The sequence below is a fragment of the Rutidosis leptorrhynchoides genome, chromosome 4, assembly GCF_046630445.1.
Source record: "Rutidosis leptorrhynchoides isolate AG116_Rl617_1_P2 chromosome 4, CSIRO_AGI_Rlap_v1, whole genome shotgun sequence".
NCBI classification, from domain to species: Eukaryota; Viridiplantae; Streptophyta; class Magnoliopsida; order Asterales; family Asteraceae; genus Rutidosis; species Rutidosis leptorrhynchoides.
This window is the reverse complement of record NC_092336.1, coordinates 231,831,702-231,847,836: the sequence shown is the minus strand read 5'-3', so window position 1 is coordinate 231,847,836 and position 16,135 is coordinate 231,831,702. Positions and strand designations below refer to the sequence as shown.

The window sequence follows — 16,135 nt, the reverse complement described above, 5'->3', positions numbered from 1 at the left end:
TGTCGCGCCCTCATTGGTCCCTTGAATCTCAACTTAATTTATGGACTCAAATGAATATTCCTCTACTTCCTTATATAAACAAACCTTAAGTGTTGTAAACGTTTTGCTTCAAATATAATAATGAAACTGATTTGTTCCAATAGAATAAACCGTGGTCTTTGGTTATTAATTGATGTTACAGTATAACTTTTCTTAGCCGAAAAAAAAAAAGAGAGATGTTGTTGTGTCCCTGTTTTATTTATTGTAGGGGGTTTGTTCTTAGTTTAGATTGTATGTTCTTGTTTGTTTTGGTCATGTTTGTTATTTCTTTTTTCTTTTTGTGCTTGACTCGCTTTTAGATAGCCTTCTAGCTAGAGTGTTATTTAAATTTGTTGTCTAGTTGCGAGACTATGACGGGGATCCTTATGTATCTTGTTAAGGTCAAAGGTCTTTGGTTATTTATGTGCAAAACTTTGGTTGCGTAGACTATCATGGTATCATATGTCATCTTCAGTATCCAAATATATATGTTATTTCAAATGTAACATATCTCAAGAAACGGTCATTCTTTCAACAACTTCAACCGGTCCATGTTCAAGTTATTAGGTAAAGTAAGTTACACAAATGGTTTACAAGTGTATCACTTCAAAAAAGTTTGAAACAAGAAAGTTTTAATATAAGATGAAGAATTTTATGCTGACATCAATGAAAGTCAAAATGCAAATCCTAAGCCCGTTATTGCTCTACCAATTTACTATCAGCTTTATTAAACCACATGTCACAAAACATTAACGACACTTCATTATTAAGCTTAACTCCATTTGACATACGCATACACAAAACCTTAAAGATATAAGCATTTTTGTCAATCCTCATTCGCGAGCCACAACCACCACTTGTTTCCCTACATTTTTGCCGGAAAACAACCCAACCAAAGCTGCAGGTACACTCTCGAGTCCCTCTGCAACGTCTTCTATGTAACTTATAGTCCCTTGCTTTATAAGGGGTATAATCATTTCCATATACTTTGGATACAGGTGATAGTAGTCGCTAACGATAAACCCTTGAATGCGCAAACGTTTTGTTATTATATGAAAAAGGTTACACACTCCTTCCCCTTGCTCATTATACTGTGAGATCATTGTTGGTGATTTTAGTGTTATCAACAATCATTTTAGTTAATTGGGATTTACTTGAAAGCAAAGGTATTCAAGTTATACTTATAACGGGTTTGGAGAGTGTGGAGTACACGGCCGTAAGAGTTCACTTGATACTGTTATGGAAATTGTGGTATTGAAAAGCTTTAAAATTCCACCATTTTCCATTAGGTGTGAACGAAAAGTTACGTCTTTTCGTTGAAGGGTTACATCTTTTGGTTGAAAGGTTGCGTACTTTCACTCTCACATTTTCACTTCCTATAAATATAGGAATATGTTTTTGCTTTCATATCAACAAACAGAAAACACACACATACTCTCTGACAATTTGATCAGTGATTTCGTTGCCAAAAACACTGATTGCGTTCTTGTCTTATCCCTGTAAAGATTTCATGCAACCAAGGCAATCGTAGGGTCGAAATACTTTATAGAGAAAGTGAATACACGATTCAAGAACGAATCCGGCAGTCAATTTCTAACCCTTATCTCTAACAAATCTATAAAGTATTTTTCGTATGAATTAATCTTGGATGAACCGTGAAAAAGACAAGGGATATGTTGTTGAATAATATTCACGGAATAATTTTATGAAAGTGATATGAGAATTTGATTATGAAGGCATTCAAGGTTGGATCAACGTAGAGTACGCAATTTGTTTTTGAAGGAAACTAGTTGGTGGATGAAGATTCAAAAAGTGCATCGCATCGGTAAAATAATATACCCTACAAGTACACAATTTTTATCTTTTCTTTAATCATGATGCATATTAAAATTACATGTGACCATATGCATGTTATATTCGTTCAACTTGAACCGATAAGCATGAAAAAGAATATGAATAAATGAATTTAAACTTGTGTGAGAATCTTTAAAATGGAATGCGATTAAAAGATTGTATTGATTATGCAAGTTTCATTTATTTCACTATCTCTAAAACGAAAACGAATTACAGTACTCCGTAATATATTAATGATTTCATGTATTAAATGATCGTTTGAAGACGGTAACTTTAACCGTTTTGTGTTAATCATATGTTTCTGTCTACATGGGAATGTTGTGTGTTAATCCACAAAGTTTTGTCCGTCAACAACCATGATAAGTTTTGTCGGCATTAAATTGGTTAATGTTTTGTGAGAGTTAACAAAATCAAGTAACCGGCAAATTCAATAATCGGTTGTGACATTGTTTTACTGAATCGTCAAACGGTTTGATTATTGGACTGATCGATTTTCAGGATATCTTTGATGGATACATGTATGTGGAATATTTTACATGTGTGTACAAATAATATCATATATATTTACATGTGGATACATGTATGCATGTAAGATTGTAAAGTGGGTTGCATAAATAAAAGGAAATTAAATTATTCTGCAACTTCACGTGTACACTCCATGCCATTTTCTGTTCTCGTTGTTTAACAATTGTGGATTACAATATAAAATTGATTTGGAAGTAATCCAATTAGTGTACGTTAAACATAATCGTTGTAATTCGGTTACTTCCATTGATATTCACACCGGGTGTTGGTAGGATCACAATGGTTTAATCGAAATCATAACCTTTGAAGAAAAAAAAATAATATTACAACGGTTGATTATTATCATATGCATATATGCGCATGTATATATTTCCCATGTGTTTGTATATATGCTTGTGAAGTGGGTGTTTTGTAGCATCAAATAAAATGATTATAAAGTCATTATTCATTGGTGATTCACAAACTACTTGATGGCCTATCAAGACGGTATTAGTTAGTGAAACAAATATGTTTTAATATGAAATGAGGATTAAACGTTGCTTATTTATTTCAAACACTGGTTTGCTTTGGAAATTGGTGGTTTGATGTATGTTATATAGCATGGTGTTGAAAAGATCAAGCAAGGTCTGGAATAATATATTGTGATGTGGTTTAAGTATTTATAATACTTGTAAAGCAACCATGGATTATGGTTTATTTCACAATAAGAATCCTTAAAGCATATTACGAATGTATTGAGTTTCCTTTGATCAAGAAAAATGATGCATCAATACTGGTTGAATTTTACACTTGGTGTAGATGAGGTATCTTGGATCAAAAGGTTGATGTTGGGATTATTGATGTAATGACCAGCCTTTTTCCGTTTACTTTCCGTCTTCTTAATTTAAAGTCCGTTATTTAATTATAACATCACCCGTTAAGACGCGTTTTTAAAATATTTCGTTTAGGTAATTCACGCATCCGCTTTTAAACTTGAGGGACTAAACTTGCCAAGAGACCAAAGAGATGACTAGGTCAACTAGTCAAACTCCTCCCCCCTCCATTCATTTCATCCACCACTTTTCACTACTTCCACCTTTATGCTCTCAAACCCTCAAACACAAATTCATCATCCAAATCCGATCTAGCAAGCGTTCTTCAAAACAAATTACATATTTGAAATCCTTGCAAATTCCTCTTCGATTCCATACCAACTTCATCTCGTTTAGGTAACTTTCTAAAAACACTAAATTTCTTGTTCTTGATCTTTAAAACTTAAAAGTGTGTTAATTAGTGTCTATGGCTCAAGTCTAACATGATTATGTGAATTATTTGCTTGTTCTTGTCATTTTGATGTAACTAGCTTGAATATGAAAAATGGGTTAGTTTAATCCTTGATTTTGGTTAATGAAATGTTGTTATATGTTAAAGTTCATGTGTTAATTGTGTTACTAACTTCATAAGCTTCGATTTGGTATGTTGGATGACATGAAAACCTTACATTAACATGATTATTGATTTTGTGATTCTTGGTTAGAGTTTGATAGATTTAATATGAACTTTTGATGCATTGAATGCTTTGCAATGTTGTTTGTAAGTGTTTAGTAGTGTTGTATGCATAATTACCTACAAAACGGCATATTATATGTGTGTATTAAGTTCCCGAATCATCACTTGCATTTATGAGCTTGAAACATTGAATGGTGAGCGTTAAATGATCATTCGTCGGGAATTCGGTTATTGTAAATGATGTTTTTGTTTGATTAAATGTGTTTAGTTGTATTCTTTGTTAAATTACCTTTCCAACGATATAAGATACGTGTTCTAAATGTTTACGATTCATGATTTATGGTTATTTGAAGTTTGGTTCGTGCATATCACAATTTGCAGCCACCAGCTGCTGAAAAAAGGTACTTCGTGATCTCGAAGTTTGGGCTCGCGGTCACCAGATGCTGAAAAAGGCCACTTCGCGGTTGTGAGGTTTGGGCTCGCTGTCGCAAGATTTTCGCTGACCAAAGTCAATTTTTGATTTTTTACAATTTCGTTCCCGCTTACTCGTAACTCCGTTTAACATGAAATTTTGCCAACATGCTTATATATGACTACGTTTTTATGTGTAATGGTCGGAAACCCGACCCGACCCTGTTGACTTTGACTTTTACCAAGTTTGACTTTTAGTCAAACTTAACCAAACTCTTATGCAATCGTTCTAACTTGCGTTTATACTTATATCTTGCATGAAACTTGACAATTTGACTGACATGCTATATTAATCAAGTCGTAACGAGCCATAGGACTAATTGAACAACTTTGACTGACCGTGTTTACCGATATTGATATAACCTATTTGTTTAGGTCAAGACTAGCATTTGTTCTTGCACACGTTTACTTTGTGAAGTACCTATTTACCCGTGCACTCAAGGTGAGATCATAGTCCCACTTTTACTCTTTTATACTTACATTTGGGATCAGAAAACATAAAGGTTTCGTTTTACAAGTGAACACAAGTACGAAAACAAACATTCTACGTATGAGTTAGAACAAAAATGCCTCAATTCGATTATCATTAGTTACACTTGCCGGGTGTAAGCGAAAACTTATGTTGTATGGCCATATGGGTTTGAAAAACCCTCATTCGGACGGTTCACTACCGTTATGCGGATGAAATATATTTTCGAGAATAAGTATAGGTTCTAACACTATCTGTATGGGATAACGTTAGTTAAGCCTTGATAATTGGGTGCTCGTGATAACAAATTTTAGAATGGTTTACTATTATTTCAACGTTATAAATCTTGTTGTTCAACTTACATACTCACTTACTAAACCTATGATTTCACCAACGTTTTCGTTGACAGTTTTCTATATGTTTTCTCAGGACGCTATGTGCTACATGCTTCCGCACTCTTTTTGATACTTGCTTGGATGTCGAGTATACATGCATACATGGAGCGTCTTTTGACTTAACTTAAATTGTGTCGCATAGGTTTCAATTGTACTTAAAATGCTGTAACATGTTTAGTCGTTGAACTACTTTGTAAACCTTGAAACATCCTTACTTTTGAAATGAATGCGACATACTTTGGTCAAACGTTGTTTTAAAGACTTATGACCACGTAACGGGACCTAAGTAGACGGCACCGTCAATGACGATTTTTTCGGGTCGCTACAGATGGTATCAGAGCGTTAGTTGTAGGGATTTAGAGTTCATTGGTGTCAACCCCGAGTCATAGGGTACATTAGTGAGTCTAGACTACAACCGGCATATAGACTTGAAGTAGGACTTGCTTGACTACTTGTGCATTTATACTTGAACTCTTCTATTCTTATCTAACTCTTACTTCATCTTAATCTCACGTTGTTTAATTTGATTGACACGTCATCTTGACCTTATGAGGAAATGTCGAATGCACATATGAATTAGGGTAGTATATTTGCCGGGATTATATTACGGTGACTCATATGGACGTTCCGACATTATGACATAAAGAATTTAAGGCGGGTCAAGGAAAATTTTCTCTCTATCTTTATTTCATATCACGATTAGTATTATTTAGAATACTAATCAATGATATTCTTGTGTCTTGAAGAAACAATGCCTCCTCGCCGAGTTCCACGCAATGAAACTCCCGAACAAGCTCTTCAACGAATGATAGCCACCGCCGTAGATGCGGCCATGGCCGGTCACTCCTCCAACAACAATAACAACAACCACAACAACAACAACAATCATGGAGCCGGAAACTCAAACGAGGGATGCTCCTACAAAGCTTTCATGGGGTGCAAACCTCATACTTTCGATGGGACCGGAGGACCGGTGGCTCTTACTCGATGGTTTGAGCAAACGGAAGCCGTTTTTAGCATAAGCGGTTTCCGGGACCAAGATAAGGTCAAGTTTTCCACTTACACTTTCGCCGGTATCGCTCTCACATGGTGGAATACGTATGTACAATCGGTGGGTACCGATGAAGCTCAAGCTCTCTCTTGGTCCGATTTAAAAGAAAAGATGATCACCGAATACTTTCCGCGCGAAGAGACCCAAAGGCTTGAAAGCGAGCTAAGAAGTTTGAAAGCGGTCTGAAACGACCTCAACGCTTATAATCAACGGTTTGCCGAGCAAGCTCTAATGTGTCCAAACCTTGTAAATCCCGAGCCTCTACGAGTTGAACTTTACATGGATGGCCTTCCTAAGAGCATCAAACACGGGGTAATGTTATCCAAACCCGCCAAGCTACAAGAAGCTTTAAAGATGGCCCGCCAATTGATAGAAATGATGGACGAAATTGAAGTGCCGGCACCTAAAGCTGAGGATAAGTCGGGTGGAAACAAAAGAAAATGGGAAGCTACTCAATCAAGCAACTACAACAACAACAACTTCACCAAAAAGCCTTTCACCTCCGATGGCAAGAAAAGTTATGCCGGAGCTAAACCTTTTTTGCAACAAATGCCACAAGCATCCCTTTGGTGAATGTGGCAAGCTAATTTGCCACCGGTGCCAAGGAAGTGGTCATATGGCCAACGATTGTAGAAGCGCCGCCCCCGTCGCTCGAAAGGGGCCCGATGCACCAAAGACGGTCACTTGTTACGGATGTGGCCAACAAGGTCATTTTAGAAATGCATGCCCAAAGAAGAAAGCTAACCCCAATGCACGCGGCCGAGCTTTCAACATTAACACCGAGGAAGCCTGAGATGACAATGAACTAGTCACGGGTACGTTTCTTCTCAACAATTCTTACGCCTCTTGCTTATTCGATTCGGGTGCCGATAAGAGTTTTGTATTCAAGACTTTGACTCATTATTTTAGCACTCCACCACTCCCACTAGATACTACTTATACCATTGAAGTGGCCAACGGGAAACTATTGAGTGCCGACAAATTTTATCGGGGGTGTACGTTAAACTTAATGGGTAAAGAGTTTGAAATTGACTTGATACCTATAGAATTAGGGAGTTTTGATGTAATAATTGGTATGGATTGGTTAGCCAAAATGAAATCTCACATCCTTTGTGATCTTAAAACGATTCAAATTCCTATCGAGAATGGTGAACCCTTGATTGTCTATGGCGATAAGAGTTGCACCGGACTCAACCTCGTCTCGTGCCTCAAAGTTGAAAAATACCTTCGTAAAGGTTGTTTCGAGATTCTAGCCCACGTTAAGAAAGTCGAGACCGATGAGAATCATATCGATGATGTGCCAATTGTTAGTGAATTTTCCGATGTATTTCCAGAAGAATTGCTGGGTCTTCCACCTCATCGACTGGTAGAATTCCAAATCGATCTTATTCCGGAAGCCGCACCAGCACGTGCACCGTATATACTTGCTCCCTCCGAAATGCAAGAATTGCAAAGTCAAATTCAAGAACTACTTGACCGTGGTTTTATCCAACCTAGCCATTCACCATGGGGCGCACCCATTTTATTCGTTAAAAAGAAAGATGGATCCCTACGGATGTGCATCGACTATCGTGAATTAAACAAATTGACGGTTAAGAACCGATATCCTCTTCCACGCATCGACGACCTCTTTGATCAACTACAAGGATCTTGTGTATATTCAAAAATCGATCTTCGCTCGGGTTATCATCAGCTAAGGGTTAAGGGGGAAGTTGTCTCCAAAACCGCTTTCCGGACTTGCTATGGTAGTTACCAATTCCTTGTCATGCCATTTGGTCTAACTAATGCACCGACGGTGTTCATGGATCTTATGAACTGCGTGTGCAACGTATCTCGACAAGTTCGTTATTGTATTCATCGATGATATCTTGGTCTACTCTAAAATCAAAGAAGAACACAAACAACACCTTCGACTCGTGCTTGAACTCTTGCGACAAGAACGACTCTATGCCAAATTCTCCAAGTGTGAATTTTGGTTGAAGGAAGTTCAATTTCTTGGTCATGATGTAAGCGACCAAGGTATTAAGGTCGATCCCACAAAAATTGAAGCCATTAGCAAATGGGAAACCCCTACTACTCCTACTCACATTCGACAATTCTTAAGCCACGCCGGGTATTATCGTAGGTTCATCAAAAATTTCTCTTTGGTTGCACGTCCTCTAACCGCGTTAACTCACAAGGGAAGGAAATTCATTTGGTCAACCGAGCAAGAATTCGCGTTTCAAATCTTGAAGAAAAAGTTAAACACCGCCCCTATCTTGTCACTTCCCGAAGGCAATGATGATTTTGTTGTATATTGCGATGCCTCGAAACATGGTTTTGGGTGCGTATTGATGCAACGAAAGAAGGTTATTGCTTATGCTTCCCAACAATTGAAAATCCATGAACAGAACTACACGACACATGATCTCGAACTCAGAGTCGTTGTCTTTGCACTAAAAATGTGGAGACACTATCTTTATGGGACCAAAAGTACCATCTTCATCGACCACAAAAGCCTCCAACACATCTTCGATCAAAAGCAACTAAACATGAGACAATGACGGTGGATTGAAACTTTGAATGATTACGATTGTGAGCTTCGTTACCATCCCGGGAAGGCAAATGTAGCTGATGCCTTAGTCGAAAGGAAAGAATGGTGCCTCTTCGTGTCCGAGCTTTAAACATCACCATCCACCCCAATCTCAATAATCAAATTCGTGTAGCCCAGGATGAGGCTCTCAAGGATGAAAACATCTCTCTCGAACGCTTGAACGTTCTCGCCTCACGATTCGAAGTTAAGGAGACCGGACTCCGATAAGTCAAGGTATTCGATTCATCCAGGGGCTGGCAAGATGTACCACGATCTTAAAAAACAATATTGGTGGTCGAACATTAAAAGGGACGTTGCTACTTATGTGGGAAAGTGCCTAAGTTGCTCCAAAGTCAAAGCCAGACATCAAAAACCATCCGGATTACTTCAACAACCCGAAATCCCACAACGAAAGTGGGAAAGAATAACGATGGACTTTATCACCAAACTACCAAAATGGTGGGCGGTTGATTATGCTAAAAACGAACATATATTTCATAGCATTATCCCTCAAGAAAGACAAGCTTTTGGTTGCAATTGTTCTATTTACAAGTGATATTCTTTTAAATAATAAAAGGTGAAGACAAAAGACAGATTCGACGAATTGAAGATGCAAACGACCAAAAAGCTAAAAAGTACAAAGTGCAATCACAGTGGTTCAATTTATTGATGAGAAACATCTCAAAATTACAAGAGTACAAGACGCAAAACACAAAGTACAAGATATTAAATTGTACGCAAGGAAGTTCGAAAATCCGGAACCGGGACCGGAGTCAACTCTCAACGCGCGACGCAACGGAGCTAAAATTACAAATCAGCTATGCACATGAATATAATATAATATATATATAATTATATAAAATTATATATATATTATATATATTAAATAAATATGTCGACAAGCTAGGAGCCAAAAAGTATGTGACCAGGAAATGACGGCCATGCGATCACATGGCCAGAAGGCACAAAACTCATGCGACCGCATGAGTTACTGTAGCATGCCACATTCTTTAAATACAACGAATTCTGGCCGAATTTTTACATAATATTTCAATCTCTCTTACTCTCAAAGATATTTACATTTTAATTTTAATTATAATTTTAATATTAAAGTTTAATAATAAGGTTATAGTGGCGAATGTTGTAAGTGTGTAAGTCAAAATTCTGTCCGTGTAACGCTACGCTATTATTAATCATTGTAAGTTATGTTCAACCTTTTTAAATTAATGTCTCGTAGCTAAGTTATTATTATGCTTATTTAAACCGAAGTAATCGTGATGTTGGGCTAAATATTAAAGACGGAGTTATTGGGCTTTGTACCATAATTGGGGTTTGGACAAAAGAACGACACTTGTGGAAATTAGACTATGGGCTATTAATGGGCTTTATATTAACTAAATGATACCTCGTAAATTTAATATATAGCCTTATAATTTGACGTATCTATAAATAACCACATACGCTTAATCGGATACGGTGGGCGGGATATCTATAAATACCAATAATTGTTCATTTTACCGGACACGGGGATGGATTAATAGTCAATGGACTCGTTGAAACAGGGGTGGATTACATTCAAGGGTAATTGGTGTAATTGTTAACAAAGTAGTAAAACCCTGGATTATACGCAGTCGATAACCTGGTGTATTCATTAAACAAAGTATCAAGACTTTGTTACAGTTCGAATCCCCAATTAGTTGGAATATTTGACTTCGGGTATAAGGATAATTTGACGATGACTCTCGCACTTTATATTTATGACTGATGGACTATTATGGACAAAACCGTATGGACATATCGAACATTCCAGGACAAAGGACAATTAACCCATGGTAATAAATTAAAATTAACATGTCGAACATCATGATTACGGAAGTTTAAATAAGCATAATTTTTTTATTTCATATTTTATCGCACATTTATTTACTGTCATTTTATTTATCGTACTTTTTAATTATCGCAATTTTATTTATCGTACTTTAATTATCGTCATTTACTTTACGCTTTAAATTAAGTTATATTTATTTTTAATATTTTACATTAGGTTTTAACTGCGACTTAAGACATAAAATCGACAAACCGGTCATTAAACGGTAAAAACTCCCTTTTATAATAATAATATTATATATATACATATATATATATATATATATATATATATATATATATTTATACAAATATAGTTTTAAAAATATAGCGTTAAACTTGGCTAGTTCCCTGTGGACGAACAGGACTTACTAAAAACTATACTACTGTACGATTAGGTACACTGCCTATAAGTGTTGTAGCAAGGTTTAGGTATATCCACTCTATAAATAAATAAATAACTTGTGTAAAATTGTATCGTATTTAATAGTATTTCGTAGTAAATATATAACTATTTCATATACAACTCTACGCACATTAAGTATTTTTGGCGCCGCTGTCGGGGAAAAACAACGCCGAAAGCGAAACGCTATATAGAAAAAAAAAGATTTTTATTAAGTTTTAATTTCTTTTTGTTAAAATACGTTTAAAATATTAAAAATACAAAAATATAAAAAGAAAAACAATATATATATATTTTTAAGAGTTGTTCACAATATATAAAATTATAAAATATTTCTATTTCTATTTTAGTTTGTAAAAATATAAGTTTTTATTTAATTTATATAAATATTTTATTTAATTTAAAAACAGAAAATTAAAGTAAAAAAAGAAAGAAAAAAATAGAAACTGAGTCTGCATTTTTTGACCTACATTTAAACTGAAACTGCAAGCCATGCGATCGCATGGCTCGAGTGTAGAAAACTCATGTGACCGCATGGTATCCTCTGATAGGTCCGATCATTAGCTGGTATGGTTTAGGGAGTATTATTAATTATTATTATTAAAAAACCCTAATTAGGGTTTAGTCATTTAATAATTAAGTTTAGTTTATTTTATTTTGTATTTTTAAAGTTTTATGTAGTTTTATCAATTATATAAAAATTGTACTTTTATAAAATAAATAAGATAAAAATAATTTTTTTTTATAAAAATTGTATTTTTATAACTTTAGTTTTATTTTTATTTTTATATTTTTTTAATTAGTTTAATTCGTAATTGTATATTTTTCGTTCGTACTTAGTTTTAAATTTAGTATTTGCCGTAGTTTACTTTTATTTCTAGATTTTTAGGTTTTGCCGTAAAATCCCTTAAGTGCTTTTTTCTTTAGATTAAAATTTAGGCGCCTTAGAATTTTACTACGTCACTTATTGTTTTAGTATTTAAGATTTTAGTACTTTTTAAGTTATTGCCGTTTTGGATATAGAATTCCTTTTAAGCTTTAATACCTTTAGACATAAGTTTTTATATTTAGTTTTTAGACTTTTAAGTTTCGACGCTTTACTTTCTTTTTATTATTTTTTGACGCTTATTTTCTTATTTTTATTTTTCGACGTTTTTTGACGCGCTCTTTTTCTTTCTTATTTCTCGACGATCTAGTTTTTAGGACATAGAATTTTCTATTTCATCTCTAAAATTTTAAAACGAAAAATTATTTTAAGTGGTTAAATTCATAGACATCCAAAATTTTCTGGTTCGTAGTAATAGTTGGATTTGTTAGTGGCGAGTTGTGGGCTTCCGATTTAAAGGGTCCTGGCTACCTTCTGCATCTATTGGCTATTCGAAACGAGGGTAAAATCAGAAAAGTCTATTAATTTGATAACTTATATAATTTTTATCTTTTATAACTAATAGGATATTCAGTGAATGCACCGAGCAAAACGTTCACCACCTTTTATATGTTCACCACCTGTAACTCGATCAAGACATCTAGCTAATATTGTCGCCGTTGATTTTTCTTTAGAATCGTCATCTAGTCGACCAAGTACTCCAATTCAAATTTTCGATAATCCATTTTTTGAACCCGACCTTACAATTGAGAATTCGGAGGATATTCAGGGACAATTCAGAGATCCTGAACCACTAATCATTCCTCCTGAACCACAAATCACTCATCCAGAAATTGTCGAGGAAGAAACCATTAAGTCAGAATCCTTTAGTGATTCAGATTCAACAAATTCAATCATGGAAAATCTGGAACCTCTAAGTATGGAAGACCGAATGAGAGCTAAACGCACTGGCCAAGGTCACGCAATTACTCAACCAGACATTAATGCGCCAGATTATGAAATCAAAGGACAAATCCTACACATCGTAACTAATCAATGCCAATTTAGTGGTGCGCCGAAGGAAGATCCAAACGAACATCTTCGAACCTTTAATAGGATCTGTACTTTATTCAAAATAAGAGAAGTGGAGGATGAACAGATATATCTCATGTTATTTCCCTGGACTTTAAAGGGAGAAGCCAAAGATTGGTTAGAATCGTTACCTGAAGGGGCGATTGATACATGGAATGTCTTAGTTGAAAAATTTCTTAAACAATTCTTTCCGGCATCTAAAGCCGTAAGACTTCAAGGAGAAATTGTTACGTTCACACAGAAGCCAAACGAAACTCTATATGAGACGTGGACAAGATTTGGAAAGTTGTTGAGAGGCTGTCCGCAACATGGTTTAGATACTTATCAAATAGTACAAATATTCTATCAAGGATGCGACATTACTACAAGAAAAGACATCGATATAGCAGCTGGTGGTTCCATTATGAAGAAAACTGCAACTGAAGCTTACAAAATTATTGATAACACTGCTTCCCACTCACATGAGTGGCATCAAGAAAAAGATATCGTTAGATCATCTAAAGCTGCTAGAGCCGATTCTAGCCATGACTTTGATTCCATTTCCGCAAAGATAGATGCTGTTGAGAGACGAATGGAAAAGATGACTAAAGATATTCACTCAATACGAATTAGTTGTAAGCAGTGTGGAGGACCACATTTGACAAAAGATTGTCTCAGTATTGAATAAACAATGGAACAAAGAGAGAATGTTTCATACATGAACTAAAGGCCTGGAAATAATTATCAGAATAATTATCAACCGCCAAGACCAATCTACAATTAAAACCAGAATTATAACCGAAATGTTCCATACAATAACCAACAAGGTCCTAGCAATCAACAAGTATCCAACAATACTTACAATAAACCACCACAAACCGATGATAAAAAGCCAAATCTAGAAGACATGATGTCAAAGCTAGTTGAATCTCAAACGCAGTTTTTCACATCTCAGAAATAAACCAATGAACAAAATGAGTATTTAGAAATCAACAAGCTTCTATCCAAAATCTGGAACAAGAAGTAAGCAACCTAGCAAGGTTGATAGGTGAAAGAAAATCGGGGAGTCTACCTAGTGATACAAATGCTAACCCCCGGAATGAAACAGCTAAAGCCATTACCACAAGAAGTGGTATTACGCTTAAACCACCTGAAATGCCTGTAATTTCTGATGAAGCTATTCCCACTCCACAGGCACCACAACCTGAGCAAGATAAGGAAACAGAATCGGTAGTTGAAAAGGTTAATGAAGATAACACAGTTAAGGCAAAGCCTTATGTTAAACCATACCAACCACCACTTCCTTACCCGAGTAAAATGAGAAAAGAAAGACTTGAAGCCGAGCAATCCAAATTCTTGGATATGTTTAAACAAATAAATGTAAATCTTCCTTTCATTAATGTGATTTCAAGAATGCCTAGATATGCTAAATTTCTGAAAGATCTAATCACAAATCGAAAGAAAATGGAAGAACTCTCGGCTGTTACTATGAATGCTAATTGTTCTGCAGTATTGTTGAATAAGATACCAGAAAAACTCTCTGATCCAGGAAGTTTTACAATTCCATGTTTTCTGGGTAGTCTTAGTTTAATAGAAGCATTGGCAGACTTAGGTGCTAGTATAAATCTAATGCCGTATTCACTATACGCTAAACTAGACCTTGGAGAATTGAAACTAACACGAATAAGTATACAACTAGCCGATCGATCAGTAAAATATCCTAGAGGGATAATGGAGAACATGCTAGTTAAAGTTGGTACTTTAGTATTTCCAGTAGATTTTGTTATTCTGGATATGGAAGAAGATTCTCGAGTTCCTCTCATATTAGAAAGACCATTCTTAAACACGACTAAAGCAATAATAGACGTGTTTGGTAAGAAACTGACCCTAATTATAGAGGACGAGAGTTTTACCTTTTCTGTTGATAGAGCCATGCAACAACCGCAATCTGCAGATGATACATGTTATTATATTCAAACTATAGATTCACATGCAGAATTGTTAGAAGAATTTCCAGAATTACAAGGAACAGGAGAATGTTCTTTAGGAGAAGGAACTTAACCAATTGATGAAGCTAAAATGTTAGCCACACTCATGGTTAATGATTATGAACCAACAACAGAAGAAATTCAAATGCTAAAAGAGGAAGACAGATATCGATACAAATCATCGATAGAAGAACCACCGACATTAGAGTTAAAGCCACTTCCAAACCATTTGGAATACGCTTATTTACATGGTGAATCTGAATTACCTGTAATAATATCGTCTTCTCTTACTGAAAATGAAAAATCTCAACTCATTTCTGTGCTAAATGCTCATAAACCAGCTATTGCATGGAAGATTCATGACATTAAAGGCATAAGTCCTTCGTATTGCACACATAAAATCCTTATGGAAGAAGGTCATAAAACGTATGTGCAACGCCAAAGAAGACTAAATCCTAATATGCAAGATGTTGTTAAGAAAGAAATTATTAAACTGCTAGATGCAGGTTTAAATTATCCAATCTCTGATAGTCCATGGGTAAGCCCAGTTCAATGTGTACCTAAGAAGGGTGGCATGACTGTCATCACAAATGAAAAAAATGAGCTTATTCTTACTAGGACTGTAACAGGATGGCGTGTTTGTATTGATTATAGAAAATTAAATGACGCCACTAGAAAAGATCACTTTCCCTTGCCTTTTATTGATCAAATGTTAGAAAGGTTAGCCGGAAATAGTTACTATTGTTTTCTTGACGGTTTTTCCGAATATTTTCAAATTCCAATAGCACCCGAGGACCAAGAAAAAACCACATTCACGTGCCCTTATGGTACTTTTGCTTACAAACGCATGCCATTTGGACTTTGCAACGCCCCTGCAACCTTTCAAAGGTGCATGATGGTGATTTTTCATGACATGATAGAAGAATGCATGGAAGTTTTCATGGATGACTTTTCAGTCTTCGGTTATACTTTTGAAAAATGTCTATTTAATCTTGAACGAATGCTTATTAGATGCGAACAATCAAATCTAGTTCTTAATTGGGAGAAATGCCATTTCATGGTTAAAGAAGGCATCGTTCTTGGACACAAAATTTCAAAG

At 35.4% G+C, this 16,135-nt stretch overlaps 1 pseudogene; it reads right to left on the bottom strand.

Annotated features, from left to right (window-relative positions):
• Nucleotides 1-830: 830 nt before the first annotated feature.
• LOC139843376 (2-alkenal reductase (NADP(+)-dependent)-like) overlaps nucleotides 831-16,135 on the bottom strand; it is a 66,227-nt pseudogene continuing 50,922 nt past the window's right edge.